We start from the raw sequence: 16,543 nt of genomic DNA, 5'->3' as shown, positions 1-16,543 counted from the left end.
AAATTTAAAAGTATAGAAATCATATTCGTTCCCTAGAATTGCTGTAAGAAATTACCACAGACTGGGTGGCTTAAAACAAAAGAAATTTATTGTTTCACAGTCTGGAGACAGGAAGTCCAAAATCAGGGTGTTGGCAGGGCCATGCCCCCTTTGAAACCTGTAGGGGAGAATCCTTCCTTGCATCTTCCTAGCTTCTGGTGGTGGCTGTCACTCCTTGGCATTCCTTGGCTTGTAGCTGCATCGTTCCACTCTCTGCCTCTGTAATCACATAGCATTCTCCCTGTGTGTGTCTGTCTTCACGTCGCATTTCTTCCAGTCATACTGGATTAGGACCCACCCTAATGACTTCATGCTAACTTGATTACATCTGTAAAGACCCAATTTCCAAATAAGGTCATATTCACAGGTTAAGGGGAGGGGTGTGTATGTGATGGGTTAGGACTTCAGCATGTCTTTTGGGGGACCACAATTCAACCTGTAACAGAAATTATATAAACTATCTTTTCTGAGGCCATGATGGAATTAATCTAGAAATAAATAACAGAAAAATAGCTGTAAAATCCCAAAATATTTGGAGATTAAATACACACTTTAAAATAATACATGGGTCAAAGAAGTCTAAAGAGAAATTTAAAAGTATTTTTGAGCTCAATGAAAATGAAAATACAGTTTATCAAAACCTGTAGGATACAATGAAAGCAGCACTTAGAATTTTAGCATTAAATGTATATATTAGAAAAGAAGGTAAATCTAAAACCAACAATCTAAGGTTCCACCTTGGGCAATGAGAGAAAGAAGAGCAATTTAAGCTTAAGGAGAGCAAAAGAAAAGAAATAATAAAAATTAGAACAGATATCAATGGAATTGAAAACAGGAAAACAACAGAGAAAATCACAGAAACCAAAATCTGGTTCTTTGAAAGGATCAATAAAATCAATAAATCTCTAGCCATACTAACCAAGGAAAAAAGCAAAGGCACAAAATTAGCTGTTGTGTTCTTTTATGTGATGGTCAGTCAGGTCAGTCAGGTGCAACCACAAGAGAAGGTATAGAAGAGGCTCATGAAAACAAAGTTCATTATACTCATAGGTCCTAGAATTGGGAGGCACAGCATGCCATGCAGAGATATATGGAAAAGCCTCAGAGTAGTTAGGAGGCAGAAAACATGAGTGAAGGGAAAACCTAGACTACCCTATAGAAAAAGCAAGGCAGAGTGAACAGTTTAGGATTGGCTAGTTTGAATCATTTCAGCAGACTTTAAGCTGTAGGGTCTGTTCCTAGTTGCCTGGTATCTGGCCCTGGGATGATTAAAACAGAGGAATATTGCCTCCTGAGGTGTACAGGCCAGATAGAGGAGGTATGACTCTGCATTGGTCAGTTGGTGTATTTAAGGTACACTCCTGTCTGAGCCCTTTGCTATCTCCAAGAATTGGCTACGCCAAGGAATCTCTCCCCAGCCAGAAAGCCTTTTTAAGATGTAAAAACATAATAATATACAGAAAAAATGTTTAAATAAACAATACAATACCATTATCAGAAATGGAATAGGGATCATCTTTAATTATCCCATGAACACTAAAAGAAAAATAAAGGAATACTATCAGCAACTGTATACCCAGAAATTTGATAAATTAGATGAAATGAACCAATTCCTTGAAAGATGCAAACTATCAAAATTCACTCAAGGAGAAATAGATAATCTGAGTATCAAGGACTGAATCAATAACTTTCCAAGAAAGAAAGCACCAGGCCCAGATGGTTTCACTGATGAATTCAACCAACATTCAAGGATGAAGTGATACCAATTCTCCACAATCTCTTCTAAAAAATGGAAATAAAGGGAACACTTCCTAACTTATTCTATGAGTCCAGCATTACCCTAATACCAAAAGCAGTTAAGGACATTATAAGAAGAAAAACTATGGACTGATATCTCTCATGAACATAGATGTAAAAGTCTTTAACACATATTAGCAGATTGAATCCAACAATGTACAAAAAGAATTATACAACACAACCAAGTGGGATTTATTCTAGGTGAATAAGGACAGTTCAACATCCTAAAGCCACTCAGTATAATTTAGTACATAAAGAGGATAAAGAAGAAAAATCATACAAGCATACAAATTGATGCAGCAAAAGCTTTTGAGACAATCCAACAACATTCCTGGTAAAAATTCTCAGCAAACTAGCAATAGAGAGGAACTTCCTCAACTTGATAAAGAGCATCTACAAAATACCTACATCCAGCATCATAGTTAATAGTGAGAAACTGAATGCTTTCCTCCAAAGATCAGGAACAAGACAAGGATATCCTCTCTCACCATTCTTATTTACTCTCACACCTAAAGTCCTAGCTAATAATAAGGCAAGAAAAGGAAATAAAAGGTATACAGATTGGAAATGAAGAAATAAAATACCTTTGTTTGCAGATGACATGAGTGTCTATGGAGAAATCCCAAGGAATCAACAAAAATCTCCTGGAACTTATAAGCAAGATTGATAAAACAAAATGTAGTATATACATACAATGAAATTTGGATACACATTATACGATGGATGAACCTTGAAAACATGCTAAGTGAAATAAGCCAGACACAAAAGAACAAATATTGTATGATTCTACTTATATGCGGTATCTAGAATAGACAAATTCAGAGACAGAAAATAGAATAGAGGTTACCAGGAGATGGGGAGAGAGGGGACTGACGTGTTATTTTTTTAAGGGGTACAGAGTTTCTGTTTGGGATGATCAAAAAGTTCTGGAAATGGACGATTGTGATCACTGAACGATGTTATGAATATATTTAATGCCACCAGATTGTAAACTTAAAAATAGTTACAATGGTAAATTTTATGTTATGTATATTTTTCTACAGTAAAAAAATTCCGATAGAGGGGCAGCCTACAAAATACCTGATCAATACTCCTGAAAACTATCAAGGTCAGGCAAAGCAAGGAAAGTTTGAGAAACTGTCACAACCAAGAGGAGCCTAAGGAAACATGACAAGTTAATGTAAAGTGGTATCCTGGATCGAATCCAGGAGCGGAAAAAGACATTAGGTTTAAAGACCAAAGAAATCTGAATAAACTATGGACTTAGTTAATGACAGTGTATCAATAATGGTTCATTAATTCTAACAAATGTACTATACTAATGTAAGATGTTAATAATAAGGGAAATTGGGTGCAGGATATATAGGAACTCTGTACCCTATTCTCAATTTTTCTGTAAATCTAATTCTGTTCTAAAAATTAAGTCTATTTTTTTAAAAAATATGCTGAAAGAGACTTCTTCTCCAAAAGAATTGTAAGCTAAATCATCTGGGGCATCCTTGTACTGCAAAACAACCAGATTCTATTAAAACAAACAAACCATCAAATGGACAAATATATATGCATTGCTGAAAACTTGAAGGAAGCAGAGAACATTTCTATGTATCCTGCTGACATCACCCCCTCCAGCTCTTTGCTCCCTCAAATAAACAAAACTGATTCTGTGAATACGCAATTAAAAATAAAGGGACTAATCTGAGAAAATGCCCATAAAAGAACTGTGCTCAGTCTGTGTTTAAGTCAACAGCAATATGAGGGAGCTGAACTTGAGACCCTTGCTCTAGGCTACTAAACTAAATGAAAAAGGCTAAAGTAGTTCCAGACTGGTAGTGCCCCCAGGCTCCCAGCAGAATCAAACACAAATCCTCTTCAGAGAAAAACATCTCTAACTAAGCCCACCAGATTCTGGGATTAAGATCAAGAAAATGTGAGTTCACCATCAAAAATCACCAAGCATAAAGGAAACAAATCACCATTAGTGAAAAATGGGAAGAAATAATAAATATTTAGAACTCCCAAGAGAGAGATTAAAATTGTATCAGCTGTGAAATGTAGACTATCCATTTATAAAATATCTAAAGAAATAAGGGATAGACTCATAATGATGAGCAAGCAATAAGAGACTATCAGGAATGACCAAGCAAATGTGACAAAAACTCAAATTAAGCTTTCAGACATCAAATACACATTTGTTGAAATGAAAACACTCAGTGGATGGGTTGAATGGCAGATTAGACACAGATGATTTGTAAAGCATAAAACATCTAAGAAAATTATCCAGAATGAACAGAGAATGATAAGGACATGGGAAATACAAAAGAAATGTTAAACAATTGCAGAAGTTAGACTGAGAAGGTCTGACATATAAATAAGCAGATTCCAAGAACAGATTTTTAGAATTGAGAAGCAATATTACAAAAGTTAATTACTTAGAATCTTCTAGGATTTAGGAAAGACATGAATGCACAGATTCAAGAAGCACAGAGTGTCACAAAGAGGATAAATTTAAAAATCTATTCTTATGCCTGTCATAAAATCCAAAACACCAAAGAAAAAGAAAAGATCTTTAAAGCAGCTAAAAAGAAAAAAGACAGACAACCTAGAAAGAAGCAATTAGACTGAAAGCAGATGTTTTAATAGCAGTACTGGAAGCTAGAAGACATTAAAATAATAAGTGAAATCCTAGGATAATAAGCCCCATTATAAATGAGAATTTGGGTCAAATATGATTGGTGATTAATCACCAATTAATCATTAATGATTGGCTGCCTTTTGCCTAGCCCCAAATTGGTTAGGATAAACTTTTATCTTCTGGGATAGGAATGTGGATGGGGTACAGGATATGGAGGAAAGGGTAAGGCTGGGTGAGAAAAAAGTAAGCACACTATCCCAGGAAACAGGGAGGCAGGGGCCCTTTATTGCCGTTATTCTTCTAGCTAAATCTCCTTTGATTAGACTGACTAAACGGGCTCCAGCTAAACAGGAGGTTACTATTAATGCTGCCACTGACCTGGAAGTTCCAGCCAGTGAGACAGGATCCAGAACTGGCACCACTGATGTTTATTTTGAAGCAGACAGCCACCACCAAGTGGTGCTAAACCACAACCAGGATGAGCAAAGATTTTAATTATAGAGCCAGACCACTAGAACTTCTAGCCGATCAGCTAGACAGACTCAGATGACTCATTTCTTTAATTTTCACAATAAGCCCACCCTTCTTTTTACACAATTGAAATGTTTCATCTTCATGAATCTTATTATGAGGGGGTTTTATTATACCCTCAAAGTGATCAAAGAAAATAACTTCAGTCTAGATCTGTGTACTCAGTCTCTAATATTATATTGCAAGAGAGAGGGAGAAATAAAGATATCTTCAGATAAATAAAACCTAAGAGAGGTACCACCCACATACTCATACTAAAGGAACTTCAAAATGATGTAATTCAGGAAGAAAGAAAATAATACCAGAGGAACATTTTGAGATGCCAGAAGAATGGTAATCAAATAAAATGGTAAATGTGCATGTAGGTCTAAATAAATAATTTCTCTAAAATTCCTATCAATTATAATGCCTACCATGTGGTGTTTTTTAAAGAAAAAAGTAAGACTAAAACATTGTATTCTCATCAAACTGGAAGTAGAAGGAAACCTCTTCACCCTGATAAAAAGCATCTCAAAAACAACTATATCTAACCTCATATTTAATGATAAAAAACCAAATGCTGTTCCCTAATATGAGGAACAAAACAGGAATTTCTACTCTCACTATTCCTATTCATAATCATACTGGACATTACGAATGATGGTTCTATCCTGTGCAATAAGGTAAGTTAATCAATCAAGCTATCTTGGAAAAGAGGAAGTAAAACTGTTTCTATTCACAGATGACATGATTGTCTATTTCGAAAATTCTGAAAAATCTACCCCCGAAAATCTATGGAGCTACTTACTAAGTTTGGCAAAGTTGTAAGATACAAGGTCAATATACAAAAACTAATTGTAATTCTATATACTAGCAATGAACAATTGGAAATTAAATTTTAAAATGCAGCACTATTTACAATAGGACCAAAAGAACATGAACCGCTTAGGTAAAAATCTACCAAAATATGTGCAAAATCTATATGCTGAAAACTGCAAAGCATTGATGAAAGATTTCAAAGAAGAGCAAATAAATGGAAAGATATTCCATGTTCCTGGTTTAGGAGACTCAATATTGTGAAGATGTCAGCTCCCTCCATTCAACATCCCAGCAAGATTTTTGTGGAAATCAACAAGCTGATTCTAAAATATATGTGGAATGACAAAGGAACTAGGCTAGATAAAACAATTTTGAGAAAGAAGAGCGATGTGGGAGGACTCACAATACCTAATTTTAAAAGTATAGTAATGAAGACAGTGTAGTACTGACAAAAAATGTAGACACGTGGATCAATGGAAGAGAAGAGGGTCTAGAAGTAGACCCACACATTTTAATAAAGGTGCAAAGGCATTCAATGGAGCCAGAGAATAGGCTTTTAAACAAATATTGCTAGAACAATTATAAATCCATATGAGAAAAAGTTAACCTTGATCCACACTTCACACCATATAAAAAACAATTTGGCAGTGTTTTATAACGTTAGATAGATGGTTACCATACAACACAGCAATTTAGTTTGTAATTACCCAAGACAAATGAAAACATATATCAAAGACAAAAGGCTGTATACTATACGATTCCACTAATACTAAATTCTGGAAAAGGCAAACCATAGTCACTGAAAGCAGATCGATGGCCACCTGGAACTGGAGCGGGGAGGAAGGCCTTGACTGGAAAGGGCCACGAGGAATTTTTAGTTGTTGGGAATGTTCTGTACCTTGATTGTGGTGGTGGATACCTGACTGCATATAAGTGTCGAAGCTCATTAAGCTATACAATTAAAATGGGTGAACTTTACTGTGTGTAAGTTATTCCTCAATAAAGCTGGAGAAAAACAGATTGGTTGGGCTTCCCTGGTGGTGCAGCGGTTGAGAATCTGCCTGCTAATGCAGGGGACATGGGTTCGAGCCCTGGTCTGGGAAGATCCCACATGCCACGGAGCAACTAGGTCCGTGTGCCACAACTACTGAGCCTGCGCGTCTGGAGCCTGTGCTCCGCAGCAAGAGAGGCCGCGATAGTGAGAGGCCCGCGCACCGCGATGAAGAGTGGCCCCCACTTGCAGCAACTAAAGAAAGCCCTCGCACAGAAACGAAGACCCAACACAGCCATAAATAATAAGTAAATAAAGGGAAAAAGATGGTTTAATTTAAAAAAAAAAAAAGCTCTGCCTATAGACTTAAAAAAAAAAAAAAAGATTGGTTAAGACATTCCTAAAAATTCCTATACTCAGTCTGACTTGCTTGAATCGCTTTTCAACTGACTCAAGGATATCCATCCTTCTCCATATAATACTTTCTTCTGTATTATCAAGTTTAGTTGTGCAACTTTTTATTGAGTGCGCTACTATTTTCTCCAGATTTTCTTCCATGCTTCTGACTCCATTTTGCAAGTTTTGGAGTGAATATTCAAGCAGTGACGATCACATTGTTTCTGCCACTTATCTGACTGTAACTGTAAGATGCCTTCTGACTTCAGATATATTAAAATGTGAAGAAAAAAAAGGACATGTTAGAACTGAAATGTGGTAGAAGCAAATAATGTTTAAATCCTGGTGAAATTAACCTTTTATTATTATGTAATAATCTGTCTCTCTCCAATAATGCTTTTTAGCTGGTCAATTTTATATGCTATAAAAATAACTAACTTGGCATTCTTTTCATTGGTCATTTTCCTGGTCTATCTTTTCCCCATCTTTTTACTTTTGGACATAAGTCCTGCTTTGCCAATTCAAGGACTCTAAAAAGCCAATGCTGGTGTTCAGCAGAGTTTACAATGCCCAGTGGGAGAGAGGTGGATATCTCACAGAGCTGTAGCAGTACCTTTAAGGTAAGATTTGTTTGTAACTACAAGACAGACACCTCTAGGGACTCCTAGTAATAACTGAAGGACACTGCAAAAGTGGGTAATGTCCTCCTTAAGCAGGTGGAGCAAAAGCCAGCCACATCTGACGACTAATGTAAGAATGATTCCTACTCCTGACCCCAAGTGACCTAACTCAGGATACAAATGTGCAAAGTATATAAACATATTTAAAAGTGAGGAGAGATTCCACTAAAATGTCAGCCTTTGTTATCACATATGATTTTTTAAAATCTGTATGTTCTAATATACTAAAAAGAGCACATATTACTTTTGTAATATTTATAATGCTAAAAATAAAATGAAACAAATATGAAGTTACCCATCTAAAATACAATGTAAAGACTGAGCAATAAGCAGACTGGGAAAAGTTCTCTGGATTTGGCAAGAAAGAAGCCACTGGCCTCAGGAAGGATATTTATAGTAAAGTAGAAGAATTAGAAGCCATGTTATAAGGGAATGAGTGTAAGGCAATTACTATCAACAATATGTTTGAGGAATTTGGTGCCAAAAGATGGTTGCATAATTCTTTTGAATCCGTCCATATTCCAAAGTCTGAAGCTTAGGCCTGACCAACTGAATTCCCTCTTGCCAATTTCTTTACATATGGCACTTTAAATTTTTACCACATCATCTCTTTTTGCTAGATTTTTTCCAGTTTTTGTTACATTTTATTTTAAATAAGTCATTTAAAACTCACAATTTTAATCATGGTCAAAAATTTCTTTTACTAATATTAATGTAATTTTAAAAGAAGCTAATATTCACAATTCAGAAAGCTGTAGGTTATAATATTCAAAAGTGCTCTTTATTAATTTAGAGTGCTAATATGGTTTTGTTTTTTTTTCCCCAGTATTTTTATAGAGATATCAGAAATTCAGTAGTAATTGTTATTTTCGTTTTTATACTTAGAAACATCCAAAGCTGAACATTTCGTCGTGGCATCATTGGGAAGTGACTATTCATTTTTCAACATAGCTGTCCTGAAGGGAAATAGCAGAACCAAAAACAACAGCATATACATTAATTTAATTAAATTTAATTAAAACAAGCTTATAAAATCTGAGTATTTCTCAACAAATGCAAACAATATAATAAATCAAATATACTATACACCAAAATGCATAAAGTAGTTATAAACGGAAAACAAGTCCAGTCCAGTCAGGGCAATATGAAAAGGACTATGGAACTCACTTAATTTATCTCTTCCTGGTCATAAGTTTAGTAGAAAAACTTTAAATGTGTTTTCCAGCTTCAGTTATCAAAGAACTTTGTGACAAAATTCATACAGGGAAAGTTCTCACTTTCTCTTCACCCACAGAAAAAGGTGCTGTTATTAATATATGCATTAGCTTTTCAATATTTTATGATAAGTGTAGATGCCTAGGTAAATCCTGTTTATTCAAATTACCTGCTTTCAAATTATTATGAGAAAAAATATTTCTTATAATATTAATTCAATACATGCACCCTGATCTTCACAGCAGCATTATTTACAATAGCCAAGATATGGAAGCAACCATAAGTGCCCATTGTCAGATGAATGGAATATTATTCAGCCATGAAAAAGAATTAAATTCTGCCATTAGCAACTACATGGATGGACCTAGAGAGTATTATGCTTAGTGAAATAAGTCAAAGACAAATATTGTATGTTATCACTTACATATGGAATTTAAAAATAAAACGAATGTATATAACAAAACAGAAACAGACTCACAGATATAGAGAACAAACTGGTAGTTACCAATGGGGAGAGGGAAGAGGGAGGGGTGAGAGAGGGGTATGGGATTAAGAGACACAAAATACTATGTATAAAATAAATAAGCAACAAGGAGATACTGTACAGCACAGAGAAATATAGCCGTTATTTTGTAATTACTTTAAATGGAGTATAATCTATGAAAATACTGAATCACTCTACAGGTTGTACACCTAAAACTAATATAATATTGTAAGTCAACTATTCTTCAATAAAAAAAAGTCAACCTCTTATAAGAGTCACACTGAATGAATAAAATGAATAGTCAAGAAAAATTTCTTTCCATCTCACCACTGTCCCTAACTAAGCATGTTTATATAATCTATTTGGGGAGGGAGAGATGATTTCTGGATGTTCTTCTTCCCCAGCAGATTGACAACTGGCAGCAAACAAGACACATTCACACACCCTATTCTTTGTTATGTATTTTTCAGCAGCTGTTCCCTACTTTCAAACATTGTGTACTTAATGTCAGATGAGGTCAGAAAAGAGTGTGTGAAATCCGTAGCCCTTCTTGAGCAAAAGCTGAGCCTTAGCTTTAATTATTCAAAATTTTCTCTATGCCAATGTTTATGTGTAATAATTATTAGACCTGGTTGAAAAGCTGTACCATATTTTGATCTGTCATCCCCCAAATGACAGAGATCTCCTCAAGTCCTGCCCTGATAATACCAATCTTCTGGTGTCTTTCAGATAATACTTGTTACCTACAAAATGACTAAAAGACTCAGCTATCAGTCAAGTCATGGAGGGCACGTATCATCTCTCACAATACCTCTCTTGAATAAGGAAGTACTCTTTGATAAACTTTTGAAACAGTGCTTTTGATTTCCTCTACTTTAAATGGAACTTGCCCATTCAAAACTAGTCTTTCATAATTCAATTCTGCAAATATTTGGAAAAAATTAGGAATGTTTGTAATTCTATGTAGTCACCACATGTATTTTGAAATAATGTTTTGGGGTGATGAGAATGTATAAAACAGAGCATTTAGCTATGGAAACATTGTGAAAACAAGCAAGAGTTCGAAGGATGTTGTGAATTCTGGACCTTTATCCAACAACATTCATCACTTTGAATGTGACACGAATAAACATTTGCAGTTGATTCAATAATATGGAGCTAGAAACTAGAAACAGAAAAGGTTTATTGGGGGGCAGGTAGCTAATGAGAATTCAGCTCAAAATGTGCATGACGCAAACACAGCTTGGTAATTGTAAGTATCTAAGATATCTTTAACATTAACTAGAATGGAATCCCAACCTACTTAAAGTATTTTTAAAGTTTCAGATGAAATTATACTATAGAGTCATCACATTTTTGAGGAGTACAGTATTTGGCATAGGCCCTTCATTTTCAATAATTAGGAAATCAACTTCTAGAGAGATTTAAAAATTCATTCAAGGTTACATGGTTCATTAACAGTAACTTTGGGGTTAAAAGCCAGGTTTTTATGACCCCCAACCCCATTGTTTTTGACAAAATTTTAAATTAGAGTAATACTTTAATTTTATAACCAGTATAATAATTTATTTTTCTCTAAAGTGTTTCAAAATCAGAATTTAACCCTTAGACATGTTAAAAGTACAAAGTTTAAGAAAACAATCCTGTCCCGACATTGTGTCTACAGCCAACTATAAAATGTATAAAAATAAAATACATGCTATTTCAGAGGTACAAATTGGGCTGGATAGGAAAATCCATTACATATAAAGCTATATGTTAGCAGTTCATAAATGTTTAAATGATGTTGGAGGAAATGAGGCTGAAAAAATGTAAAAGTCAAGACAACAATATGATAGAATTTGTGATTCAGAAAGGGCTAAAACATGTAATAGATGTTATAGGAATTCAAGAAGGGAAAGCTCCTAAATGTCTTGAGAAATAAGGAAAAACTTCATGGGGAAGGAAAAAATACATTTGAAGGATTTGACCTGGGCCTTAAAGAATATGTAACATTTGGCAAACATTGGGAAACAAAAGAATCATTTGTATTTGGAGGGAAGGGAAGAGGAGACTGGGATGTCCCATACAGTGGTCAACAGTGGGTAGCAGGGAGTAATAAGGAGTGAAGGACAGTGAGAAAACGTCGAAGGCTCCTTGAACTTTGGAGAAGTACTATTTTTTTTTTTAATTTTTAAGGAAAATTCATCCAACAGCAGTAAATAAAATGAATAGGAAGAGGACCTCTGTGTGCAGAGGTCCCAGCTAACAAACTATTTTGGTAATTAGACATTTAAAGCATTTGAAAGAAACAAAATTATACTTTGAAAGACAATATAGTATTGTGCAAAGAACACCCACTTTAGACTCCGATCTGGGTTTGATTCCTGGTTCCACCACCTAATAGCTGTGCAAACTTGGGTAAGTAACTTACTTACCTTGAGCCTCAATTTCTACTTGTCAAATGGAGAAACCCATATTGTAGAGCTGTCATGACAATCAATAGGTGGTAAATATGATTATTTTTAACTCCTCTAATTCATAGTTTTTGCACATTTAGAGTAGGCTTCACTGTAGTTAGGCCCTGCCTTTGGCAGGCCTCATAACCAGAGTTGTTTGCCAGCAGAATGGAAAGTCTTGTAGGGTAGTGTATTCTTCATCACTAATAAGCATTCACTCAGAGGCTGAATGAGACCACACATCATGGATACTGTAGAAAAAGATTCTGGCATTGGTTGAGACAGTTGTTATGAACTGAATGTTTGTGTCCTCCCAAAATTCATGTTAAAACCCCACTCCCTAATGTGATGGTATAAGGAGGTGGAGCCTTTGGTAGGTAATTAGGATTACATGAGGTCATGAGAGTGGAGCCCTCTTGAACAGGATTAGTGCCCTTGTAAGAGTCACCAGAGAGCTCGCCTTCTCTCTCTGCTCTCTGCCATGTAAGAATACAATAAGTCAGCAGCCTGCAACCTAGAAGAGGGCTTCTCAAGAACCCAACCATGCTAGCACCCTCATCTCAGAATTCCAGCCTCCAGAACTGTGAGAAATAAATTTCTGTTGTTTATACACAATCTCATTCTATGGTATTTCTCGTATACCATATGCCTGAACAGATAAGACAACATTGAAGGAGATGATTTCTCCAGTGCTAAAATTCTGTTGTTGAAGACTAAAATAATCTTTATAGATGTTACTTCCTAGTAGGGACTTATAGATCAATCAATCATTTAGCACGTAGCCCATCGAGGAGGTGTTATCTAAACCCTTGTTACTCAAAGTGCAATCCATGGCGATGGATTAACAGCACCAGTATTACTTGGAAACGTATAAAATGCAGAATCACAGGCCACACCCCACAGCTACTGAATTAGAATCTGCATTTTAACAAGATCCCCAGGAGATTGGTATGCATGTTAAAATTTTGAGAAGTACTGATCTGGGCTTTTTAGGATTGTAAGGAACAGTCTCATGTTATTTCAGTTAATGAGTCTCTATTGTGGATATACAGGAGGAGGTCATTGGAGGAAAAGGAAATAGTCTCAAAAGCCATATAGCCAGGCCATGGAGAACTGGGGTGTCATTAAGGAAACAACAGCACTTTAGCAATCTGCTTACTTCCTCATACAGACAACAGTAGACTTTCATTGCTCCCCATTCTAGTGCTCCACGACTCAGTCACTGTTTTTATTGCTACTGCTCCGGGCAAGAACAATGAAATAACCCTTCCAAAGCAAGTGTCTCATTCAAACTCTCTAAGAGAAGTCTTTTTTGGTATTGGCCAGTTATGGGGCACCTGGGCACCACTCTTGGCCAAAGCTCTCATAATAGGCTCACTCATCTGCTTGCCAGGTCCTTTGCTACCTTTGGGTCTAATCAACTGTGGTTATGGTGCTGAGATCCTATAAACCTGAGCATGGCCACCTGTGCTTAAGGGCTGCTTCTGGTCTATTTGTTCAGAAAGGGGCTGTGAGCAGGTCAGGCACCCAAACATTAGGCCCTATATTACAAGGATCCAAATGTTTATCAGTTTTGCATAAGAATATGAAAGAACTTACCTTAGGTAGTTTAGATAATGAGCTGAATTGGAGAGAAGATGGAGAGGGAAAAATAATGATTCAAAGATATTTAGAAATGTAGTTTTCAAGCACTCTCACCTAGTGTGAAATTATGTTACAGAGCTTAGTCTTTCTTAACTGACTATCTTATTGCAGAGTTTGGGTGGAATAACTAAAATTTTGTGCATGAAAAGCTTATTTTTAAATTTCAAAGTAATATATTTCTGATGTGATGGCAAACATGTTTCCTGCTATTCAGTAACCTGATATAAAAGCATCATATTACAGTAAGAATACTGAAAACAACAGAGATAATAAACAAGAAGTGCCATCAGCCACTGCATTGTCAAGAGAAGTAAATAATTTAAATAGGTTTATACTAATGGAAGACACATGGCAGAGCTTGAAATAGAAATGCAGCAATTAACATCTCCGCCTGCACCTCTCACCTAACACCTCATCACTCAACACTTTCCAACCTACTCCTGTCTGGGAGTCCTTTTAAACCTGCACAAGCTAACTTCCCAGAATGAAGTTAATTCCCCAAAGTATCGAAGTTGCTTCTTTTTCAATCTTGTTCACCTTATAATAGCTTTAAGCTCACTTACAGGGATGGATACCTTCACACCAAGAGCTTCATTATGTACTTATCATGCATCCTCTCCCACTCATCTCAAGTACTAAGGAGAATGACAACAGTGTCTAAAGTGCCTCCTTAACAAAGTTAGGTTCTAGGATTTAGAGAAATCAAGAGGAAGCATATTGTATACCTCAACTTGGTATTTTAGTTGAAATAACATTTTGAATGATTAAAGAAAAACACAGTGCCAGATAAAATAGCAGTTCTCTCTTTCACACATAACTCAATCTTTGTGACTACATTTAAAATGATTTTATGAACTCAGAAATTTTTTGAGCTCAATATTTTGGCAACTGCTAAGTCTGACTGCTTAAGACATTTGCTGAATCTAGAGTTAATAACCTCTAGCTAGGCCTGATATTTTGCCTAGCTAAAAACCTAGATATCAGTCAAGGATTATTCTGCTGTCCTTTCATTTTTCTCCATTCAAAACAATATTACACAACATGCAAATACCACCACACTGGCTGCAGTCCAACCCTTGTGCAGTTTTAGTCCTCTGCTTGTAACATAATTTTTTTATGTTCAAGTGAAACTACACACTCTGACATTTTGGGGGCAAATCCAGAGGATTTTGCCTACAACAGATATGTTCTTCAGAGGAGGTTGGAGTTCTAACCTTCTTATAATTGCCGTTTGGGCTGAAATGTTCAATAACGACGGTATCCTATCAAAACTCCATTATCTCATTTGAGACAGTTTATTAGGCAGGTCTTTCTTTGTCCTTTACTGGAGACAATAAACAGAAACCTGGCATAAATTTCAAACAAAGTTACTTTGGATCCATGATTGCTCTAATGTGAAAATTATCTTTCATAGAAAGGTGCACAAAATCTGGGCAAGACCTACAAAACATGGTTAATAGCCACAAATTATTTTCATCTTTTTCTCAAGAGACAGGGAAAACATTGTATCCTAAGTGTCCGGGGTTTGATAGCCTATGAAGGGAAAATTGACAAGGGTCTCCTGAAACAGTGACCTTCAATCAAGCTATGGAAATGTTTTACAGTTGCCCTTCTTCCAGCTTACCAACTCCACCGCCACACATGCTACAGACTCTTTAAACACTCATTATATGGCATATTCTTGCCTGGTCTTGGCCACAGAAAGCTATCAGTTAAGTGACTATCTTCTAAACTGTTACCCCTCCCACAAATATCTTCACTTTAGTTAGGGACATTTTAAGGACCAATGCAAGCTCAAGGCCTAATGAAATGAATCAAAAAATCATGACATTTTTGGGACCACAACTGATATGTCCCCTAGTAAAAATAAACTAATCATTGAAGATCATCAGACTAAAGGTCAGACTCACCCAATGCCAGACTAAGTGAGTAGAATCTGGAATTAGTTGCTCTGAATGGAATGAGAACCTTCAGACATCTGTAGGTCCACTATGTAGCTACCTTCTTCTCTGGCCCCCATCATCAGTGCCTACTCAACAGGACATAGGTTCTACCTCAGTTCCTAGTTTGAATTGTCATTCCCACTGCTGGGTCTAAAACCCTTTCTAGGACTCCAAGCTACTTGACTATCTCCATAACCATCCTACCCTACTAGGCCAAGATTTAGATTGAACCCTGTGATTTGACCATCTGGACACTACACCCTTACACACTTACCAACAGGAAAAGAATCATAAAAATCATAATAAAAAATCATAAAATTTAAAAATATGTATAATTTTATGATATATATATATCATATCTCATGGCTTATCAATACAGAATGTTCAACAGAACATTTAGCCTATGTACCAGATCTTGTACTAGACACTAGGGATCTAAAGATAAATAAATAAACTAGGGTCCCTGAGCTCAAATTGTTATAGTCAGTTGGAAAAAATACGTACACATAACTAATTTCACTAAAATATCACAAGTGCTATAAGCAGTTTGATATGGGGTCCTATGAAAGCCCAGAGGAACACCTAACCAGCTCTTAGGTAGCTAACTAACTTTCAACCTGAAGGAAGTGGGTGAAAGGGAAGGTTTCTCTGAGGAGATAATGTCTTAATTAATTCTTAACAAATGAATAGATGTTCTTTTGGTAAAAAAGAGAAAGGAAAGGAGCTAAAATTCTTGTATGGCCGAGTAATCTGTTGGACCAACACATTTGTAGTTTATAACAACTATAAACTCTAAACACAGTACAAAATAATCACCTGTAGGCACCGAAGGGTGACAAAAGCAGGCAATTTATGGAAGAAAAATTATACTTGGGTGAAGAGAATGGCATGGAGTTCATTTACCATTTTTATAGCTTTTAACCTGAGGGCGAGCTACAGTTGGAACAACATAGGG

At 35.9% G+C, this 16,543-nt stretch overlaps 1 protein-coding gene and 1 long non-coding RNA gene across 11 annotated transcripts in view; both read right to left on the bottom strand.

Annotated features, from left to right (window-relative positions):
* The window catches only part of TEX9 (testis expressed 9), a 229,949-nt gene that overhangs the window by 96,230 nt on the left and 117,176 nt on the right, over nt 1-16,543 (bottom strand). The gene's annotated exons all lie outside the window — the stretch shown is intronic.
* On the bottom strand, nt 67-15,296 carry LOC309654334. The gene is made up of 3 exons (XR_014260160.1): nt 11,981-15,296; nt 2,421-2,445; nt 67-258 (listed from the first exon to the last, which is right to left on the bottom strand). It is a non-coding gene; the product is annotated as an uncharacterized lncRNA (long non-coding RNA).

This window comes from Balaenoptera physalus (genome assembly GCF_965194825.1).
Source record: "Balaenoptera physalus genome assembly, chromosome: 2".
NCBI classification, from domain to species: Eukaryota; Metazoa; Chordata; class Mammalia; order Artiodactyla; family Balaenopteridae; genus Balaenoptera; species Balaenoptera physalus.
This window is presented reverse-complemented; position numbering and strand designations above follow the sequence as displayed.